Source organism: Parasteatoda tepidariorum, chromosome 9 (assembly GCF_043381705.1).
Source record: "Parasteatoda tepidariorum isolate YZ-2023 chromosome 9, CAS_Ptep_4.0, whole genome shotgun sequence".
NCBI classification, from domain to species: Eukaryota; Metazoa; Arthropoda; class Arachnida; order Araneae; family Theridiidae; genus Parasteatoda; species Parasteatoda tepidariorum.
The window spans coordinates 90,464,637-90,482,280 of NC_092212.1; the positions used below are offsets into that span (position 1 = coordinate 90,464,637).

At 28.3% G+C, this 17,644-nt stretch overlaps 1 protein-coding gene across 1 annotated transcript in view; it reads left to right on the plus strand.

Annotated features, from left to right (window-relative positions):
- The window catches only part of LOC110282992 (AP-4 complex subunit mu-1), a 50,604-nt gene that overhangs the window by 18,722 nt on the left and 14,238 nt on the right, over positions 1-17,644 (plus strand). The window lies entirely within an intron of this gene.

Sequence of the window (17,644 nt, forward strand, 5' to 3'; positions counted from 1 at the left end):
CAGCCAAATAATACAAATTTCATTGTGAATAAATTTTTATTCTTTGATTTTCTTCCAAGGAATACTGTTTTATATTAAAGAGAAAGTTAAAAATTGCAATTAAATAATGAATAGAAAACTATCATTTTATTTGTGAACTGAGATATTTACTCACCATTTTATTTATCGTAGATTTCTTGGTTCTTGTGGCTTTTGTTTCTTAGGACGTTAGTAACTTCCTCAGAAAGCATAACCATCTTAACAATTAATAACATGGTCGGCTTAATATTAAACCCAAATTTCGGACATATTAAAATAATCCTCGAAATAAGAAGACATTAAAGCTCCTGAAATTTCCCTTTTCTATTCTATTACATTCTCTATTTATACTATTCTATTCTCTAAGACTATTTTATTCTTTTTATACTATTGTATCTATTCTATTCTATCTAATGTTTTAAAATATAAAAAATTCACAAATAAATTTTGAAAGAATAAAATATTTGCTGCTTTCTAAGGGTCAAACAATACTCCCTAAACAAAACTACGGGTACTAACGTTCATTAAAACATGAAACTGTCTATGTTTAGCATTCTTAAAGTTATGGTTTATAATATTCAATATGTGTTTATAATATTCAATATGTGTTTATAATTGGAGAAAATAAAGCTAGTGCTATTTCTTCTTTACTTATTTTACAATATCTGCTTTTCAAAAATAGAATGTTTCAATTATACATTGATTTCCTGAAGAGTTGAGGGAGCAAAGCACTTAAGAGTAGTTCAAAAGTATTCATATTTTTTAATGCATAGCCATGTTTCCTTTTTATAAATTTAGCTCTATTTTATGAAATAAACTCAAAAAGAAATTTAACCTCATGTATAAAGCAAAAAAAATTTGAGAAAGGTGTTATTTTTCGGATGTTTATCTAATCATGTTCTTTGCTCCAAAAGTCAGAACGGTGATCCAATTTTTATCATTTAATTTACAATTATTTAAGATATCTTCTAAAAATAAGTAAATATAGCAATTTTTTTTTTCAGAATAGAATATTGAAACAGTAGCGTGATGGTGTTAATAAGAAACTTCGAAACATTCTATTTTCTATGTATTTATATATATTTGTTTACAATTTTAGTTAATTTTCTTTATTGAAAGGAAAAGTTCTTGAACTGTTATTTAATCTACATTAAAAATTGCAATCATAGTGTGGTTCTTGGTTTGTGATTTCAATATATAAGCTAAAGTTCTGTCTATTCCTGGATTTAAAACTAATATTCCTCTGGAAGTTTGGATTGCAAAGTAAATTTTTTTAATGTTCAGAAAATTTCCATTAATGTATTGGGAACATCTATTGCATGCTTACATTTCTGCACTTAATATTCTGCTTTAATGTGCAATTTAGATTTCCTAAGTGTGAAACTGAATATTTTACATGGAGGTATTTTGTAATACTTATGTGTTTTCATAAATAGAAAGTGTCCAGGGAACTTCATAGTTAGCAAAGCATTCAACTCAAAGGTTTTAAATCAGCCATGGACTAATAAAATAGGAAAAGGCAGCAGCAATCCCCCCCACTCCTTTTCAAATATCTTTTAAAAAGTTGCATTGCTCTTAAGGAAAGAATCGTGTGTAATGTTAGTATACACTACAATTTGTACACCTTACAATTCAAAGTTTCTTCGATTATTGATAAATAAAATATTGAAAAATTATTAATTATTATAAAAAATTATTATAATTATAAAGATTGCATGGAATTATCTTTGGATAAACGAATTTTATAATTGTGGGCAAAAGTTTTTTCAATTCGTTTGAAAAGCTCGAGAGATGTGACGAAATACGCAAAAAGTAAAATTAACATTAAGAGATTCAAACTTACTACAGCTCTCCTGACCAAACTATAAGGATTTTGTCACAGATTTCTGGTAAATCCTTTCATTTTGAGGGTCAAGAATCCAAATCTGGCGAAATAAGAAGTATCTTTATTCAGATAAAGTACGTTTTATGACAGATTTCATAACTTAAAATATCATCTGTACTAGCTAATCAACAGATTTGAGGTCACCACTTCGAATCATTAAGATTGAGTCCTAGTATGTGAAAATCTGATCATTAAGGATTAAAAGTTATTCATGCATGCATACATAGGGCTTCTTCACTCCGAATTGGAGCATAGGGCTTCTATCACAGCTTTCCATCTCACTCTATTTGTGGCCAGATATTTTTCATTTCTTCATGTCTTCACTATTGTTTTCCATTCGTTTGCAATCGTCCTGCGCCAAGTACTTTTAGGTTTTCCTCTTTTTCTGTTGCCCTGAAGGTTCCAAACAAAAACTTGTTTTATTTTAAATTTTTCCGGTTCACATGGGACATTTTCATTTACGTTTTTCAATTTTCAGATCAATCGGTTTCTGTTTTGCATTTCTAAGGGTTTCTGCATTGTAAATTTTATGAAACCACTTGATGCGCAAGACTCTTCACAAACAGTTGTTAATAAATACTTGTAATTTTTTTACGTTATTTTTATTGCAGTGCCATGTCTTAGATCCATATAATAGAGTACTTTCATCCACTTCAGAGAGATGGATAAAAGTTATTCAGGGTGCTTCGTTTTTTTTTCCTATCGTACTGGATACTTTGCAATAACCGCTCTAAATGCATAATTATGAAATCTTTGTCAAAAATTAAATAAAAAGTAAATACATTGGGGTACGTAAATTAATATTTAAGCGAGTAATTATTAAAAATGTTATCGAAGCATAAAAAATCAGTAGTGTGTATCCATGATGACGTGATAAAACTTAAAAGTCGGTTTGATTGTCTGATGAAACTTGTTTCATCGTTTTTCAACTTCTGTTTCTTCCAATATTAAAGCAGACTTTTATTTTCAAACCCACCTTCGTGAGTAGTGATATCGTTTTTGTCTTTTTCCTGCTTTAAATAACAGATTTCAACCTTAATCGACTACTATGGAAATATGAACTTAGTTGTAACATGCACTAGCAATTATTTTTCTTCAGTAAACAAATTTTTTGTATGAACGCAAATGACAGAATACGGGCATCAATGGCTTAAGTTATCTATTAAAAAAATTTGCTTCCTTCAATTGTGAAAGAAATATGCAGTTGTTTTTACCATCTTATTATTCCTTACGCACAATTTAACAAATTTTGTTGAGACAGAATAGTAATTCAATAAAATAATGTAAACATTAAAAAAAATGTGTATTAAAAAACAGCACATTGAGAAAAAAATTTAATAATTGAGAAGCGAATTAATCTAACCAGGTAGTTTCTAAATATTTTCAGTTATGTTTCAGCTTTCACATGTTTGCATAAACTTTTTTCAATAAAATAATCGTCTATTATATTGAAGTGGTGATTGAATTTTTATTTGTGATATTTACTACTGAATTCTAAATTTTAGAGTGCTTAAACAATTGTATCAGTAGCGTAATTAATGTACAAGAAATAAATTTACGGTTTGACCTTTTCAATTTATTTTTGCTATTTTTAAGTCCAATATATTGTCCAAATCCAAGACAAATAAATTCGTCCATGTCAAATATCTGTCACGTGACTAGTTAATGGCTACTATTACCAACCCCCATAAAGCAGTCTCCCTATGTTATTAGTTTATGAACCTAGGTGAATACATTGCTAACTTAATATATATTCGATAAATTCTCTTCTATGGATATCCTGAATGTATATGAATTATGAATGTCAGCTACTCCAAAGATTGGGAATTGAATTTGTTAATTTCGAATTTTCAATTCATGCTCTACGAGAACATGCATTAAGTTGAGAATGCTTTTTATGATTTCAACATCGAAACATTTAATTTCTAATCAGCTAAGTTCACTTTTTTCCAAAACTTTTTTTTTGTCTATTTTGTCACAAATTTTTTTAATTGATCTAGTTTTAAAGTACATGTTTTAATGGTCAAATTAAAAAAAAAAGGCTATAAGTTTTTTCTTTAAAGAATGAGTGAATGAAGAATGTATTATTAATACATAATTGTAGTTAGAATTTTTAACTGTTATGTCTTCTCTAAATCTCAAAACTTATTATTTTTTTAAATCATTCATTTTCATAATAAATATTTTATTGAAATTAAAATTCGCTCTTTTCAATTGCCAAATTTAAGATAAATTTTATCTGCCTGTCACATGCTATAGCGGTGATAGTCATGTGTCTACTTACGCAGAAAATGCTTTGCAATAAATATTTTTATAAATACTTTTTCTCTTAATTGTTAATATTAATGTACGACTAATAAATTTTTTTCAGGTGAAATTAATAAATATCTTAGAATTTTTTAGTTCAGTTTATGGAAGTGCTGTTACCCCGTGCTGTGTGTATTGCTTTAATGAGAGTTATAAAGGAGCGCAACCAATCAATGTTCAGAAGACTTAACATTTGCTGAATCAATATCAAATGTTCTTGGAATTTATTGGGTAAGTTTGATAATCATATTCCAACATACTATCATGTATTAATCGAATTTTGTTTGCCGTAATATTATGTCTTTTTTTTTCAATTAATCGGTTACCGTAGCAAAACAAAATTGTTGTTTTAAAATAATTCAGTTATTATTTTTCATTTCCGTCTTCACAGACACAAAATTGCAACAGAAAAACGAAATTTTCCGAAAACAAGGTCACTTAACCTTTTATTAAATATTCTTTTTAACCAAGATATGAGCATTTAAAATTCCAAGTACAGATAGTTAATTAGTTTGAAGTTATTGGCGCAAGAGCCAGTTGTGGCTATATCGCGCCTAATACTAGCCTTATAAATAGCAATTTCAATACAGTTTAAAAACTACCAGATAGAGTTCAGGTAAACTTAAAACAAAACATTAAGCGTTTCAAATGCTGGAAAACATTTTTTCAAAATGCAACTAAATCACAATAGGATTTTTCAGTATTAACACAGCAGTTAAATTTTGTAATAATTTCTTTTTTTAATTTTTTTTCATATCTTCAAAATATTTCAGCATTACTCCAAGTTATCTGGACTAACTCACCTTTCTTTAGAACTCAAAAATACCATTGGAGATGAAACAGAACTTGTCATTGAAGTTTTACCCTTGGTGTAGTACATATATATGTGACCGGCAAAGTATGAAATGCCGGTATTATATATAATGCCTGACGTTTTTAGGCAAAGTATGAAATATGAGAAGTAGTACATACTTTACCTAGGCATTATATATAATGCCGGATGCTATTTAGGCAAAGTATGAAATAAACGTTCCTGATGAGGTTATTATGTAAATGATGTGCATGTTACTGTGATTGACCGAAATCGGTGTTTGTTGACTTTCACCGGTGAATGTTGACAATCACATAGTCGCTTTGGTGAATGTCCGAAATATTTATTACATCCGATTTTATATTAATTTACTCGTGGATATAATTACATTTATTCGATATTTTAATACTTACTGACGATAGATTAGAAGAAACATCAGTGTTAGGAGTATCGGGCAAATATATACTGTGCAATGATACTTGACCTTAAAAAAACATCAGTGTAGGGTATACCGGGCAAATGTATACCGGGCAATGGTTTTTTAAGGTCAAGTGCCATTACCTGGTATACATTTGAGGCGGTATACCCTACACTGATGTTTTTTTAAGGTCAAGGGCCACTGCCATGGCCAACTCGAAGGGGAAAGGCCGTAGAACTAGCTTATATTTACTCGTAACGTTACGAATTCCGCCCGACCGGCAAACGTAGCTGAAACGAAGAGGAAGTGAAAGAAATACTAAAGCGAAGTGATGTGCTTTGTTTATATTGAATCGTTTACATGCTTATTTAGTGCTAATTAATCGGTTACATGCTTATTTGTTTAAAGTTAGGCGTTGCTATAAATTTTTAATTTGTTTACAATGCCTGATGGATGTTGTGTTACTGCATGCAAATCAAATTATGATAAAACTGAAGAATATGTTTCAGTTTTTCAATTCCCTAAAGACGAGACAGTGAAAAAGTTATGGATTAAAAAGATACCCAGGGAGAATTTTGTACCTTCAGATCTAAGTGTTGTGTGTGAAAAACATTTCACGGATGAGTGCATTATAAGATATGATGAGTATTGGAAAAATAATGAATTGGTTAAAGTTCAAAGAAGTTGGCCGAAATTGAAGGTTGGTTCGATACCAACATTATTTCCTGGTTGCCCAAAATATTTATTCGAAGCTTCTTCATCTAAAAGAATGAGCAGAAATGAAAAGATAACAAAATGAATAACAGATGTCTTGAATTTACATGGGTTTGAAAATTAGACATATATTTGAAAGCATGATGCATCAAAAATAGTTTTTTAATTTTTTATAAATTGGTGTAAACAAAAAGAGTATGTTACAAATTATTGAAGAAGGGTGTTATAAAGTTGAAAACTATTGATGTGTCTCTTTATAAATTATTTAGAATTAACTGTAGGAATAAGTAATACTATTATCTCAATCTTGGTCATGATGTTTCTATTTTATAATATTTCTTTTTTATAATTGATTTAATGGTAATAAAAAAAAATTCTCGTTTTTAAGGAGTTATTGGTCATTTTCATAATATTTTATTTAGTCTTGTATTGATATTTATTGACAAGCATGCGTAACAATTAGTGAACTGATTTTTCATTTCTTTAAAAGCAATTTTCTGTAACTTTACATACATAATCTGTTTTTTACAATAATCAGAATTTATAATAATTCTGGTCGCAGATTTTATTAGACAATCTGCATCACAATTTTTATAAATTCATAGTTGTCCGTAACATAATCAGAGACTATTTTTTGTAAAATTTGAACCTAAACAGGCTAACATGTTGCGTGCAAATTCCAAATGTAAATTGGATAACAATAAACATTTTTGTTTCTTAAAACTCATTTGAGGTATATAAATTAGAGAAATAGAATTAATTCTTATGAATAGAATTAGGAATAGAATTAATCGAAATAGAATTAATTCTTATGAAATTAAAATCTTTATCAAAATGGCTGAATATTTTCAAACAATACTAAAAAACTTTAAATAGTGGAATGTTATTATTACAATACTAATATAAAATATGTAAGCAAAGGTGTTATAATTTTTCTATTTCTTCATTTTGCTTTCTTAATTTTTCACTGCAGTTTTTTAGTCGTTGCTTTTTCTTAAAAGAACTGAAATGGAAAATAATTATCACATACTGGAATTATATTCAACCACGTGTTACCAGTATGCAGTATTTCTGCTAATGATAATTTTAAAAGAAATTCCTTTCTTCATAAAATATAGAACTATATTACATTCTGAGCAATAACCTAAAGATTGATTGAAATATTGCATATTTCAAAATTCACAATTAGTACCTGTATATTAACTTTATAACTGCAAGTCATTCTTGTTTTATGTTGGAGCATAATTGGAATTTTTATTATGTTTTACACACATTATTTCTTTGATTTTAATATTCAACAACTTGTAAATATATTGGTTCTTATTTTGAATTTCAAATAGCTTTTAAATAATATATAGTATTTTAGACTAAAAAATGTACAAATAAAAGACTTACAAAAAATGTTTGTTGTTTTGTGTTTATTTATTTAATTACTTTTCAATTGAATCAATTCATGAGATTTTGGTTTTTTACTTGTATTATTTTGTCCTGGAATGCTTAAAATAAATTCATAGAAATAAGTATTGTAATTTTACTTATTATAATCTAAACATGATATTTTTTGAACAGCAGTTTGATGTTTTACTAAAATGTATCTTCTGTTGAGTTTTATTATTAATTAAATTTTTTTTATTAAAACTCATTATATGCAATTCTGTATAAGTAATACATATTTTAATACTTGACGCAATTGAAATGAAAAAAAATATAAAAACTCTTCTTTTCTGTTTGTTGATTTAAATTATTATTATACACAAAAAATCTAACCACACAGATGCTTTTATTTACATATTTGTTATGTAGTACTTTTATGCTTGAAGTAAAAACTCTAATCCTAGCTAATTTTCATTTTAATACTTGAAATAAAAATAGAAATAAATAGTATAAAAATTACTTAGACAAATCTTTTATTCTATAATTTAATTTCTAAGCATCTTATATATATATGTGACCAGGATTTGTTGATTTAAATCAACTGTTTTTTTTATATATATATATATAGATTGATTTAAAAAGTCAAAAAACAGTGTTTTAATTTTTTTGATACTTTTATTCTTTTCTTAGTTTTAAAATTTATTTTAAATAAATTGCTGCATTAATTAATTTTAGTTAACGAAATTTCTTTCTTGGTGTGTGTTAAATTCCAACACATTTAAAATTACATTCTTAAAAGTCTTTTGATTCTTGAGAATGAAAGTACTGATTAAAGTAAACATTTGATGTTGTCTTAATATAGACTTGCATAGCTGTGGAAAATAATTAATAAACATGAATTTTTTCGCAGAAAAATGTCAATTAAAATTCTACCTTTTGATTGAAAAAGCATGGAATCAAAATCTACATTATATTTTATTGGCGGAAAATGTGTATATTTAAAGCTTGAGGTTATCTTAAAAAGAAATTACCTTAATATGCNGTTTAAGTATTCTTTAAATTCTCTATTTCATCTAGTCTTTAAATTTCAATCTTGCATTTGTTTCGAAATGGTTGCTATGCTATGCATTATAATGAAAAATTGTTTTAGGTAGTTAGAGCTTCTAAAATATTGTTATAGAGTTTTAATATTAATTTAATTTTGATTAAAAATTTATAGTTTTTTAAATCAAAGTTCTTACAGTGTACTAAAATGAAAATTTAAATAAAATCCGATTTAAGCAAATAAAAACCGATTTAAATCAAAATAATCAGTTTTTTTTTAAATCACGAATCCTGTCTGAGACTAGAAAGCGACATCAAAGATAATATCAATAATTAAATTTTTCTTAATCTCAAAGACAATAAGTTAAAAGAGAAAAAGCAAATAATGTAAGCAAAGTTTTATTTTCCAAACTTAATTTGAAAAAATATTATTTTAAACTTGAAAATCTTAAATATGCTACTGAGAATTCCTTAAAAATCTTTTTTAAATTATCATTTAATAAAAATAACGAAAATGCGGTATTGATGCGTTTAAAAGTCTTATAGCGGTTTTCAACGGAGACTTCTAGATCAGACGGAATGTTGAAGCGAGAGAAAACGTTCTCCGGCCTTCCCCCTTCTAGTTGGCCTTGCCACTACCTGGTATTATACATTTGTCCGCTATACCCTACGCTGATTTTTTTTTAAGGGCAAGTGCCATTGCCCGGTATATCCTACACTGATGTTTTTTTAAGGTGCAGTGCCACTGCCCGGTATACCATACACTGATAATTTTTTTAAGGTCAAGTGCCATTGCTCGGCATATATTTGCCCGATGCTCCAAACCCCCAAATGATTCTTCTGATCTATCGTCAGGAAGAATGAAAATATCGAATAAATGTAATTATATCCACAACTAATATAATCGGATGCAATCAATATTTCGGACATTCATCAAAGCGACTATGTGATTGTCAAAATTCACCGGTGAAAGTCAACAACCACCGATTTCGGTCATTCACAGTAATATGCACATCATTTACATAATAACCTCATCAGGACGTTTATTTCATACTTTGCCTAAATAGCATTTGTCATTCTATGGAATTATATATTATATACAATGCCTAGGTTATACAATATTATATACAATGCCATTATATACAATGCCTACGGAAAGTATGTAATACTTCTCATATTTCAGACTTTGCCTAAAAACGTCCGGCATTATGTAGAATGACTAGGCATTTTATATAATGCCGACGTTTCATACTTTGCCGGTAACATATTTATCATATTAAAATTAACAAAGCACATTTACGTTACTTATAAATTGAAATCCTTTTATTCGAAGTTAAATCTTGCAGTAAATAAACTATGAGCCAATTCTTTATATACTACTCAATAAATTGCAAGGTAGTTTTATTGCCATGCTTTAAGTCATTACATACTTCTTTAAAACTGAGGCTGCGAAGTTCTCTGAAATTATATAATATTTCTCTAATAAAGTGACAGTGAAAAAGCAATATGAGTTAATTTTGTTTTTTATTTTGCTAGCACTTAACGCATGAATATGTAACTAATAGTTATTTATATCTGTCTATGCTGTTGAGAGAATAATTATTTTAATCATATTTATAGTTGTTAAATTAGACAAAGCATAAGTATTAATGGATGCATTTTGCTATTGCTAGAAAAAATTCTCCCGCAACAACGATAACATTGGCAGAAATGCAAAAGTAAAAAATATATAATTAGCTACAATATTGTGAATTTACGTTTAAATTAGAACATTTTAAAGCCGGGCGGGTTTCAAAATGTGTGTTGCAGAACTGAGAATTTATAGGGAATTTGTTTCAGTAATTGTAACAACATGAAATGATTGCAATAGTGACTTAAGAAAGATATTTTTGCAATGGTCTTTTCTATGGAAAATTGTTTTATGATAGAAAAATATATACATGTAAATTTATTCCAAAAATATTTTAGTTAAATTTTAAACTTCCTAGCCATAATCGGAAGTGTTTTATGTTGAATGTACTCTTCTAGAGAGACAAAATGTAAAAATATATCGGCCATCTCATTTAAATTGTTTTCTTTAAGTTGTGAGTTATCTCTTCTAGTTGTATTTACAGGATACATTATCAATCATTACAAAGAGTTTTTTTTTTCAGGACATCAACCAAAATGCAGTGATGAACAAGTAAGATTTTCATATTTTAACAAGAAAAGTTAATATCTAAGCATTTTTATTGTTCATAATAGATATCGGTGATCTTTTTTTCAAAGGTGAGTTTATATAATCGTTGTAAGGTAAGTATTATATACCCTGATCCCCCTCCCAAGTATAGGGTATACGAAGCTTGATGTAAGGTTTGTATATAGTAACAGAACAATATTTTAATTTTAAGTTCGCCCATCCGTTTTCATTTTGTTAGCACGCGACGATTTTTTTTATGCAGCTGCATTAGTATTTTATTGTTCGTTAAAGTTTTTTTTCACGTATAATGTGCCAAAAGAAAACAAGCCGTACTGAATAACTTTTGATTTAATAATCGAATCTTCACGTTCTGGGACTCAATTTCGAGGGGGTGACCTTAAATATGCTAATTAATTTAGTACAGACTATATTTTAAGTTACTAAATCAGACGCAACTACGTACGGTGCTTGTTTTCCATTGTTTCCTTGGTGCTTGTTTTCCATTGCTTCATTGGTGCTTATTTTCCATTATTTCATTGGTGCTTNGGTGGCTACACAAAATACTGATTTCGATCTCTTGTTATTGTTTGTTTGCTTTGAAAGTTTAATCATTTATTTGTACCACTACCATTCAACTGTGTATTAAATTTCATTTAATTATGACGATTCCTTCATGGTGTTGCAATTTTCACAAACAGGAGTTTAATTAATGTAAGGTAAGTATTATACACCCTGATCCCCCTCCCAAATATAGGGTATACGAAGCTTGATGTAAGGTTTGTCTATAGTAACACAACAATATTTTAATTTTAAGTTCGCCCATCCGTTTTCATTTTGTTAGCACACAACGATTTTTTTATGCAGCTGAATTAGTATTTTATTGTTAGTTAAAGTTTTTTTATGTACAATGCGCCAAAAGAAAACAGACCGTACTGAATAACTTTTGATTTAATAATCGAATCTTCACGTTCTAGGACTCAATTTCGAGGGGGTAACCTTAAATATGCTAATTAATTTAGTACAGACGATATTTTAAGTAACTAAATCAGACGCAACTACGAACGGTGCTTGTTTTCCATTGCTTCATTGGTGCTTATTTTCCACTATTTCGTTGGAGCTTGTTTTCCATTAGTTCGTTGGTGTTTGCTTTCCATTGTTTCCTTGATGCTTGTTTTCCCTCATTTCGTTGGTGCTTGTTTTCCATTATTTCGTTGGTGCTTGTTTTCCATTAGTTCGTTGGTGTTTGCTTTCCATTATTTCGTTGGTGCTTGCTTTCCATTATTTCGTTGGTGCTTGTTTTTCATTCTTTTCTTGGTGCTTTGTTTCTGAATGTTGCTAGTCGTTTTCTGAATGTTCGTTTTTCATCGTCACCTTGGTGCTTGTTTTTGTTTCCTTGGTGCTTGGTTTTGTTTCATTGGTGCTTGTTTTTGTTTCTTTGGTGCTTTTTCCATTATTTTTGTTTTCCATTATTTTCTTGGAGCTTGTTTTCAATCGTTATATTGGTGCTTGTTTTCAATCATTTCCTTGCTGCTGGTTTTTCTTTATTTTTTTGTCCTTTATTTTTCGTCGTTTTCTTTGTTTAGTTTTCTGTCCTTTCCTTTGTGATATGTTTTTGACGTACCTCTTGTCGAATTTCGTACCTGTCATCATTTTCACTTATTCTCAAGTTTTTCCTTTACTTATGGTTTACTCCTTTAGAATGTAATTTGATTGATTTTGATCAATTATTATAGTTTAATGTTATTTAGTTTTATAGGAAAAACTAAGGGCTCAATAACTTTGACAGATTTGAACCTGCATTATAAACATTTAAGAAACAACGCAAATGGATGCTGGATTCGATAATTCTGAAGAACTTCAGCTGCACGTGTAAGTAAGTAATTCTCAAATTTTAATTTTTATGAAGCTATTAATCTTCAAATTAAATTTTTCATTTCATTTATTTTACTTTTTAATTTAATTTTTTAATGTTTTTTTACGATAATATTTGACATTTTTATTTCACGGTAAATTTTCATAAAAATTTAAGTTTGTCAACGAACCCTTATAAATTTTTTTTTATCTTAAAAGTGCACCCTTAACAATATTTTTCACCTAAAAAAATAACCTTCTATATATATGTGTGTCTTACGCATAACAAAAACGACTAAGAATTTAAATCATAACTTTAAAGCTACAACTGTTTAAAAAAAGGCTTTTGTGTTTTTATTTACTACAAAAATCGGGATTTTATTTTTCACATATATACAAAAACAGGAACTGAGGTCTACAATAATTTTAGATTCAGAGAAATGTGAAAAGATTTTTCTCAAAATATCGAAAACAGGTTCTTATTTTATTTTCTCGAAATATTGATTAAATTTTTTTTAATTTCACAAAAACCTGTTCTGTAGTTAAAAGACTCGAATAAAAGTTTACAAAATTAGCAATTACAAGTTCTAGATAAATAAAAGTAACATTAAAAAAATAAAATTAGGTACCTTATGTATTAAAAAAAATTAGCAGCAGTCTCAAGAGCCTTTCACAGCTTTAATATTAATTCAAAGAGCTACTGCAATTCTAATAACAATGCATACCCATAAATGGATTTTTTTTTAAATATATTCTAGTTTTACTTGACCTTTTCTACGTAGTCAATAAATTAAAACTGTCTTAAACGATAGCATTTCTGTTTTGTGCCACTTTGCAACGACTGATACTATACAAAATATTTAACATATATTATTTTTTAGCTGCAAAACTGAATGATTGAAGTCAGAAAATGTCTGCAAGCTACCACTATTTTGTTTTTTAAATGTAAGTGATGTACACTGGTAAATTCAGTTTTTAATCATTTCATTAGAATAATATCTATCTATCTATATATAATATCCCCATCCCCCTCAAAATGAATTTTGAAATAGTAGTATTTTTAAAACTCTTTTTCGTTTTTCAAAGGCCCTTAAAGATGCTTTTTTTTCATGGGGTGTTTTTTAAAGAGCTTAATTTTTCTTTTCTAAAATGAGGCTTTTTCCTTTACCGTGACGATCTTCGCTGCGTATTATGCAAAAACGTGTTTTTCACTTCATTCTATTCAACGTTTTCATATTTCATTCAACCACAATCCATTTCGGTGTACCATCGGCCAAGAACGTATGATAGCCCCCCAATCATGTTGAAATACTTGGGAGTCTGCATGCGTATCTCCTGAGCTCAGTTCGGTGAAAATCTTGCACTCTTATGTGCAACTCTGCTACATTTTGCAACATATTCTTAATTTCAGACTTCTAAAAAATCTTGATCTTCTTATCGTGGCTAATATGATCAAGAAAAGAATTCTTTGTCAGAAACTAGTTATTTTAAAATGATCATGTAAAGTCTTTGAACATTATTTTGCATTTTGTTAAAGCATATAGTGCTTAAAATTATTTTCTGACTGCTTAAAAAATACTTAAAAGGTGCTTATTTTTGTTGAGAGATTTCGGTACGCACCCTGTCTAGTTAAATGCCACTACCCGGTATACACTTGTCTGGTATACCCTACATCAATGCTTTAAGTTCCAGTGTCACGGTCCGGTATACATTTACCTGATGTACCCTATGCTGATGTTTTTTAAGGTTCAGTGTTACTGTTCGATATATATTTTACCAGTACTCCGAACACTGATATTTCTCCTAATCTATCCTCAGAAGATATTGAAATATCGTATAAATATAATAATATCAGCGAATAAATTAATATAAAATCAGATGTACCAAATATTTCGGACATTCACCAAAGTGACTATGTGATTGTTGATATTCACTGGTTAAGTTGACAATCTCTTTATTTCGACGCTAACAACTTGATTTCGACGATTTTTCAGTCATGGTGATAACTACATTTCGAAAATAGGTTTTTTAAAAAAAAGTAGTTGCAGTTAAGTACATTTTATTTTTATTTGATAACCGTAGTTGAACAGCTGTACAGATTTTTGGGTTTACTGCAAATAATGTTCAACTGCGTAATCGTGTAATTTTTCTAATCCAATCCAGAAAGCAATGAAACTCCTGTATCAAGCATTGGGAAAAATTTTCCTTCGTTGAGGACGTTTTGAAGGAACTAACCCACATTTGCGTTGCATGGAGAGGAAGACCACGAAAACCTTACACTGTTAGCCAGACGGCAAGGGGACTCTAACCCATGATCCGTCTATCACTGAGGTAGGTTGGCATTCACCGTTGGAGGTTGACATTTTCTTTATTTCGGTCACTAACAGTAATATATGCATTTCAAAATTTTTTGCTGATTCGGAAGAGCATTGGTTTTATTGAGCTATAAATTTGTTAAAAAAAATTTCTTTCACGCATCAGTTTTTAAAAGTTGAAATGCATTACTCAGTCGAAAATTTATGAACTACATTTCTGTTTTATTTGTTGCTTAATTATACTGGCAAACATTTTGTTTTCCCGTACAGTTGATTCAGTAAAAATGCTTTAACAATATTCTTTGGGTTAAGTTTAAGCGACATTTGAAACTGTTTCAATTGTCTAAGGTCAAAAATATTTCTTAAACAGAAAAAACTAGTTATTGGTACTAATTTTATTGGTACTCATTAAATTAAGGACCAACAAATTTAATTTTTTAAATTTTTTTTTACAATAAATTCTAAAATGAACTATATTAACTAATAAGCAAGTGCTTTAAATTTAAATATAAAATATTTAGCTCATTAAAGAATGATTAATATTTCTTATAAATTTGTAAATAAATTTACGAAGAGGAAGTAAAAACGCTTTATTAACATTTTCAAAAAATAGAATTCCAATTCTTTCAAAGGGTCCCTAATTCCTGTGCCCCTCTGGGCCCCAAACATGAACAAGGCTGCGTGCTGGTTTATAATATAGCATCCTTATGTTAGAGTAACAAAAATTTTCATCAGATTGGTCAAAAATAAGTTTTAACTCATTTTTGTTATAACAACCACGTTAGTTTTGGTGGCTCAGAAGATAGAGCGCTTGCCTTCCAATGAAATGAATCAGGTTCGAATCCCAGAGATGGCTGGTCGATAAATATATTCCGCATCCAGCTTGCACCGACCTCAGTGCTGACATAAAATATCCTCAGTTGTAGGCGGACAATCCCCTTGTCGTCTGGCTCACCTTGGGAGGGTTTCCTCTTTGTGAAACTCAAATGCAGGATAGTCCCATCAAAAAGTCCTCCACAAAGACGAATTTCTCCCAATACCCAATCCAGGATTTCTCTTGTCTTCTGGATTGGGTCTAAAATTACAAGGTTATTGAGTTGAACATTAGTAGTTATAAACCCAAAATTAGGTCGACTGTGTTCAACGACAATTATAAATGAAATTATAAATAATGGTTTATAAAATCTTCTTTAGATTAAGATTTATATACATATTTTTTAATTTTTCTAAATTTATGTGATTATATTATTTCCAATTTTGAATTCCTCTTTTCGATTTACATGATTATGCATGATGTATCAAAACATTGTTCGTAGCCTAAGAAGGTTGCTAGTAAAATATCCTTTCTTTTATTTCTCCAATGTTGATAGATATGTAAATAATTTTAAATACATATTTTGTCATTATAAAATTGTTGTTACCATTCAATGGAGTAACAACGTTTAAGTTTAATTGATTCTGTGAAACACTATTAATTTAAATGGCGATGAATAAATATCCACATATCATTGCATTATTACATTGTATTATTTACATATCATTGCAAAAGCAAAAATATCTGCATGAAGTATTAATGTGAGCAAGTTAAGGTTAAGTAATGATGATTCTAAAGGCTTACAATAAAATAAATCATCTCCAATTCCATGTTTTGATAATTTTCATAAGTAGCTTAATAAAGTAATTTATTGAATAAGTTGAGATAAAAGATTGGAAAAAAATTTCCTCCATCTTTTTCTTAAAGATACATTAAACATTGCTATAATTAAAAGAACTACAGGGAATGAGGTAATTTTTTGAACTTTACACTTTATTTTTCCTTTTTTTAAATTTTTTTTTCTGTATTCATTATTGTATTTTTTTTCAATCATATTTTTTTATATTAGCAGAAAAATTTTAACAAAAATATTGATAACTCATTGAAGATATTTTCATTTAATATTATTTTACTTAAAACTCTATGTAATATTAAAATAAGTAATGAAAGTATTTTATTCTTTATTTATTGATAAATAATTTATATGCATGTGTTACTATTTTATATATATATGTATTAATATACCTCATTTATAATTTTATACTTTTAAACAACTTGTCTAAATATTTCGCATTTAATTCAAATTAATTCAATGGATGAAAAAGAAACAAAAATGCTTATATCAAGCTAAGATTATTACATTTTACATGCGTAATGCTGACGTAATCTTGAATTTTCATTAAGTGGTGTTGTAAAGTAATATGTAAGCATATTTAAAATCTTAAGTTACTATTTTTTTAAATCACAATAACTCAACAACGATGCATATTTTTGAATTGTTAATCAAAAATATCATTTAATAGCTAAGACGTTACTATAAACTTTCTTGAAAGGTTCAGTAACTTTTAATTTGGGACTTAAGGTGTCATTTTGCTCTTTGTTTTTCATAAACTGAAATATAAAAGAAATATTTAAAAAAAATCATTGTTTCTAGAAAGCACAGGTTTTGAAAATGAAGAATCTGATTTTAACTATTTGTTACTGAGATTACTGCTATCTAGTTGTGCATATTATTATTCTTTTTTTATAAACATTTAATTTTGCTTATTTTTGATTTTGATTTGGTGAATTGACTTTTTTTTGGGGGGGGGGGCATTTTTATTGTTACCTTTTAGATACTAATTTAGTAAATTTGATAATTTTTCTTAAATGGTATTGAAAGTATTAATGTCAGATTTACATTATCATCGTGTT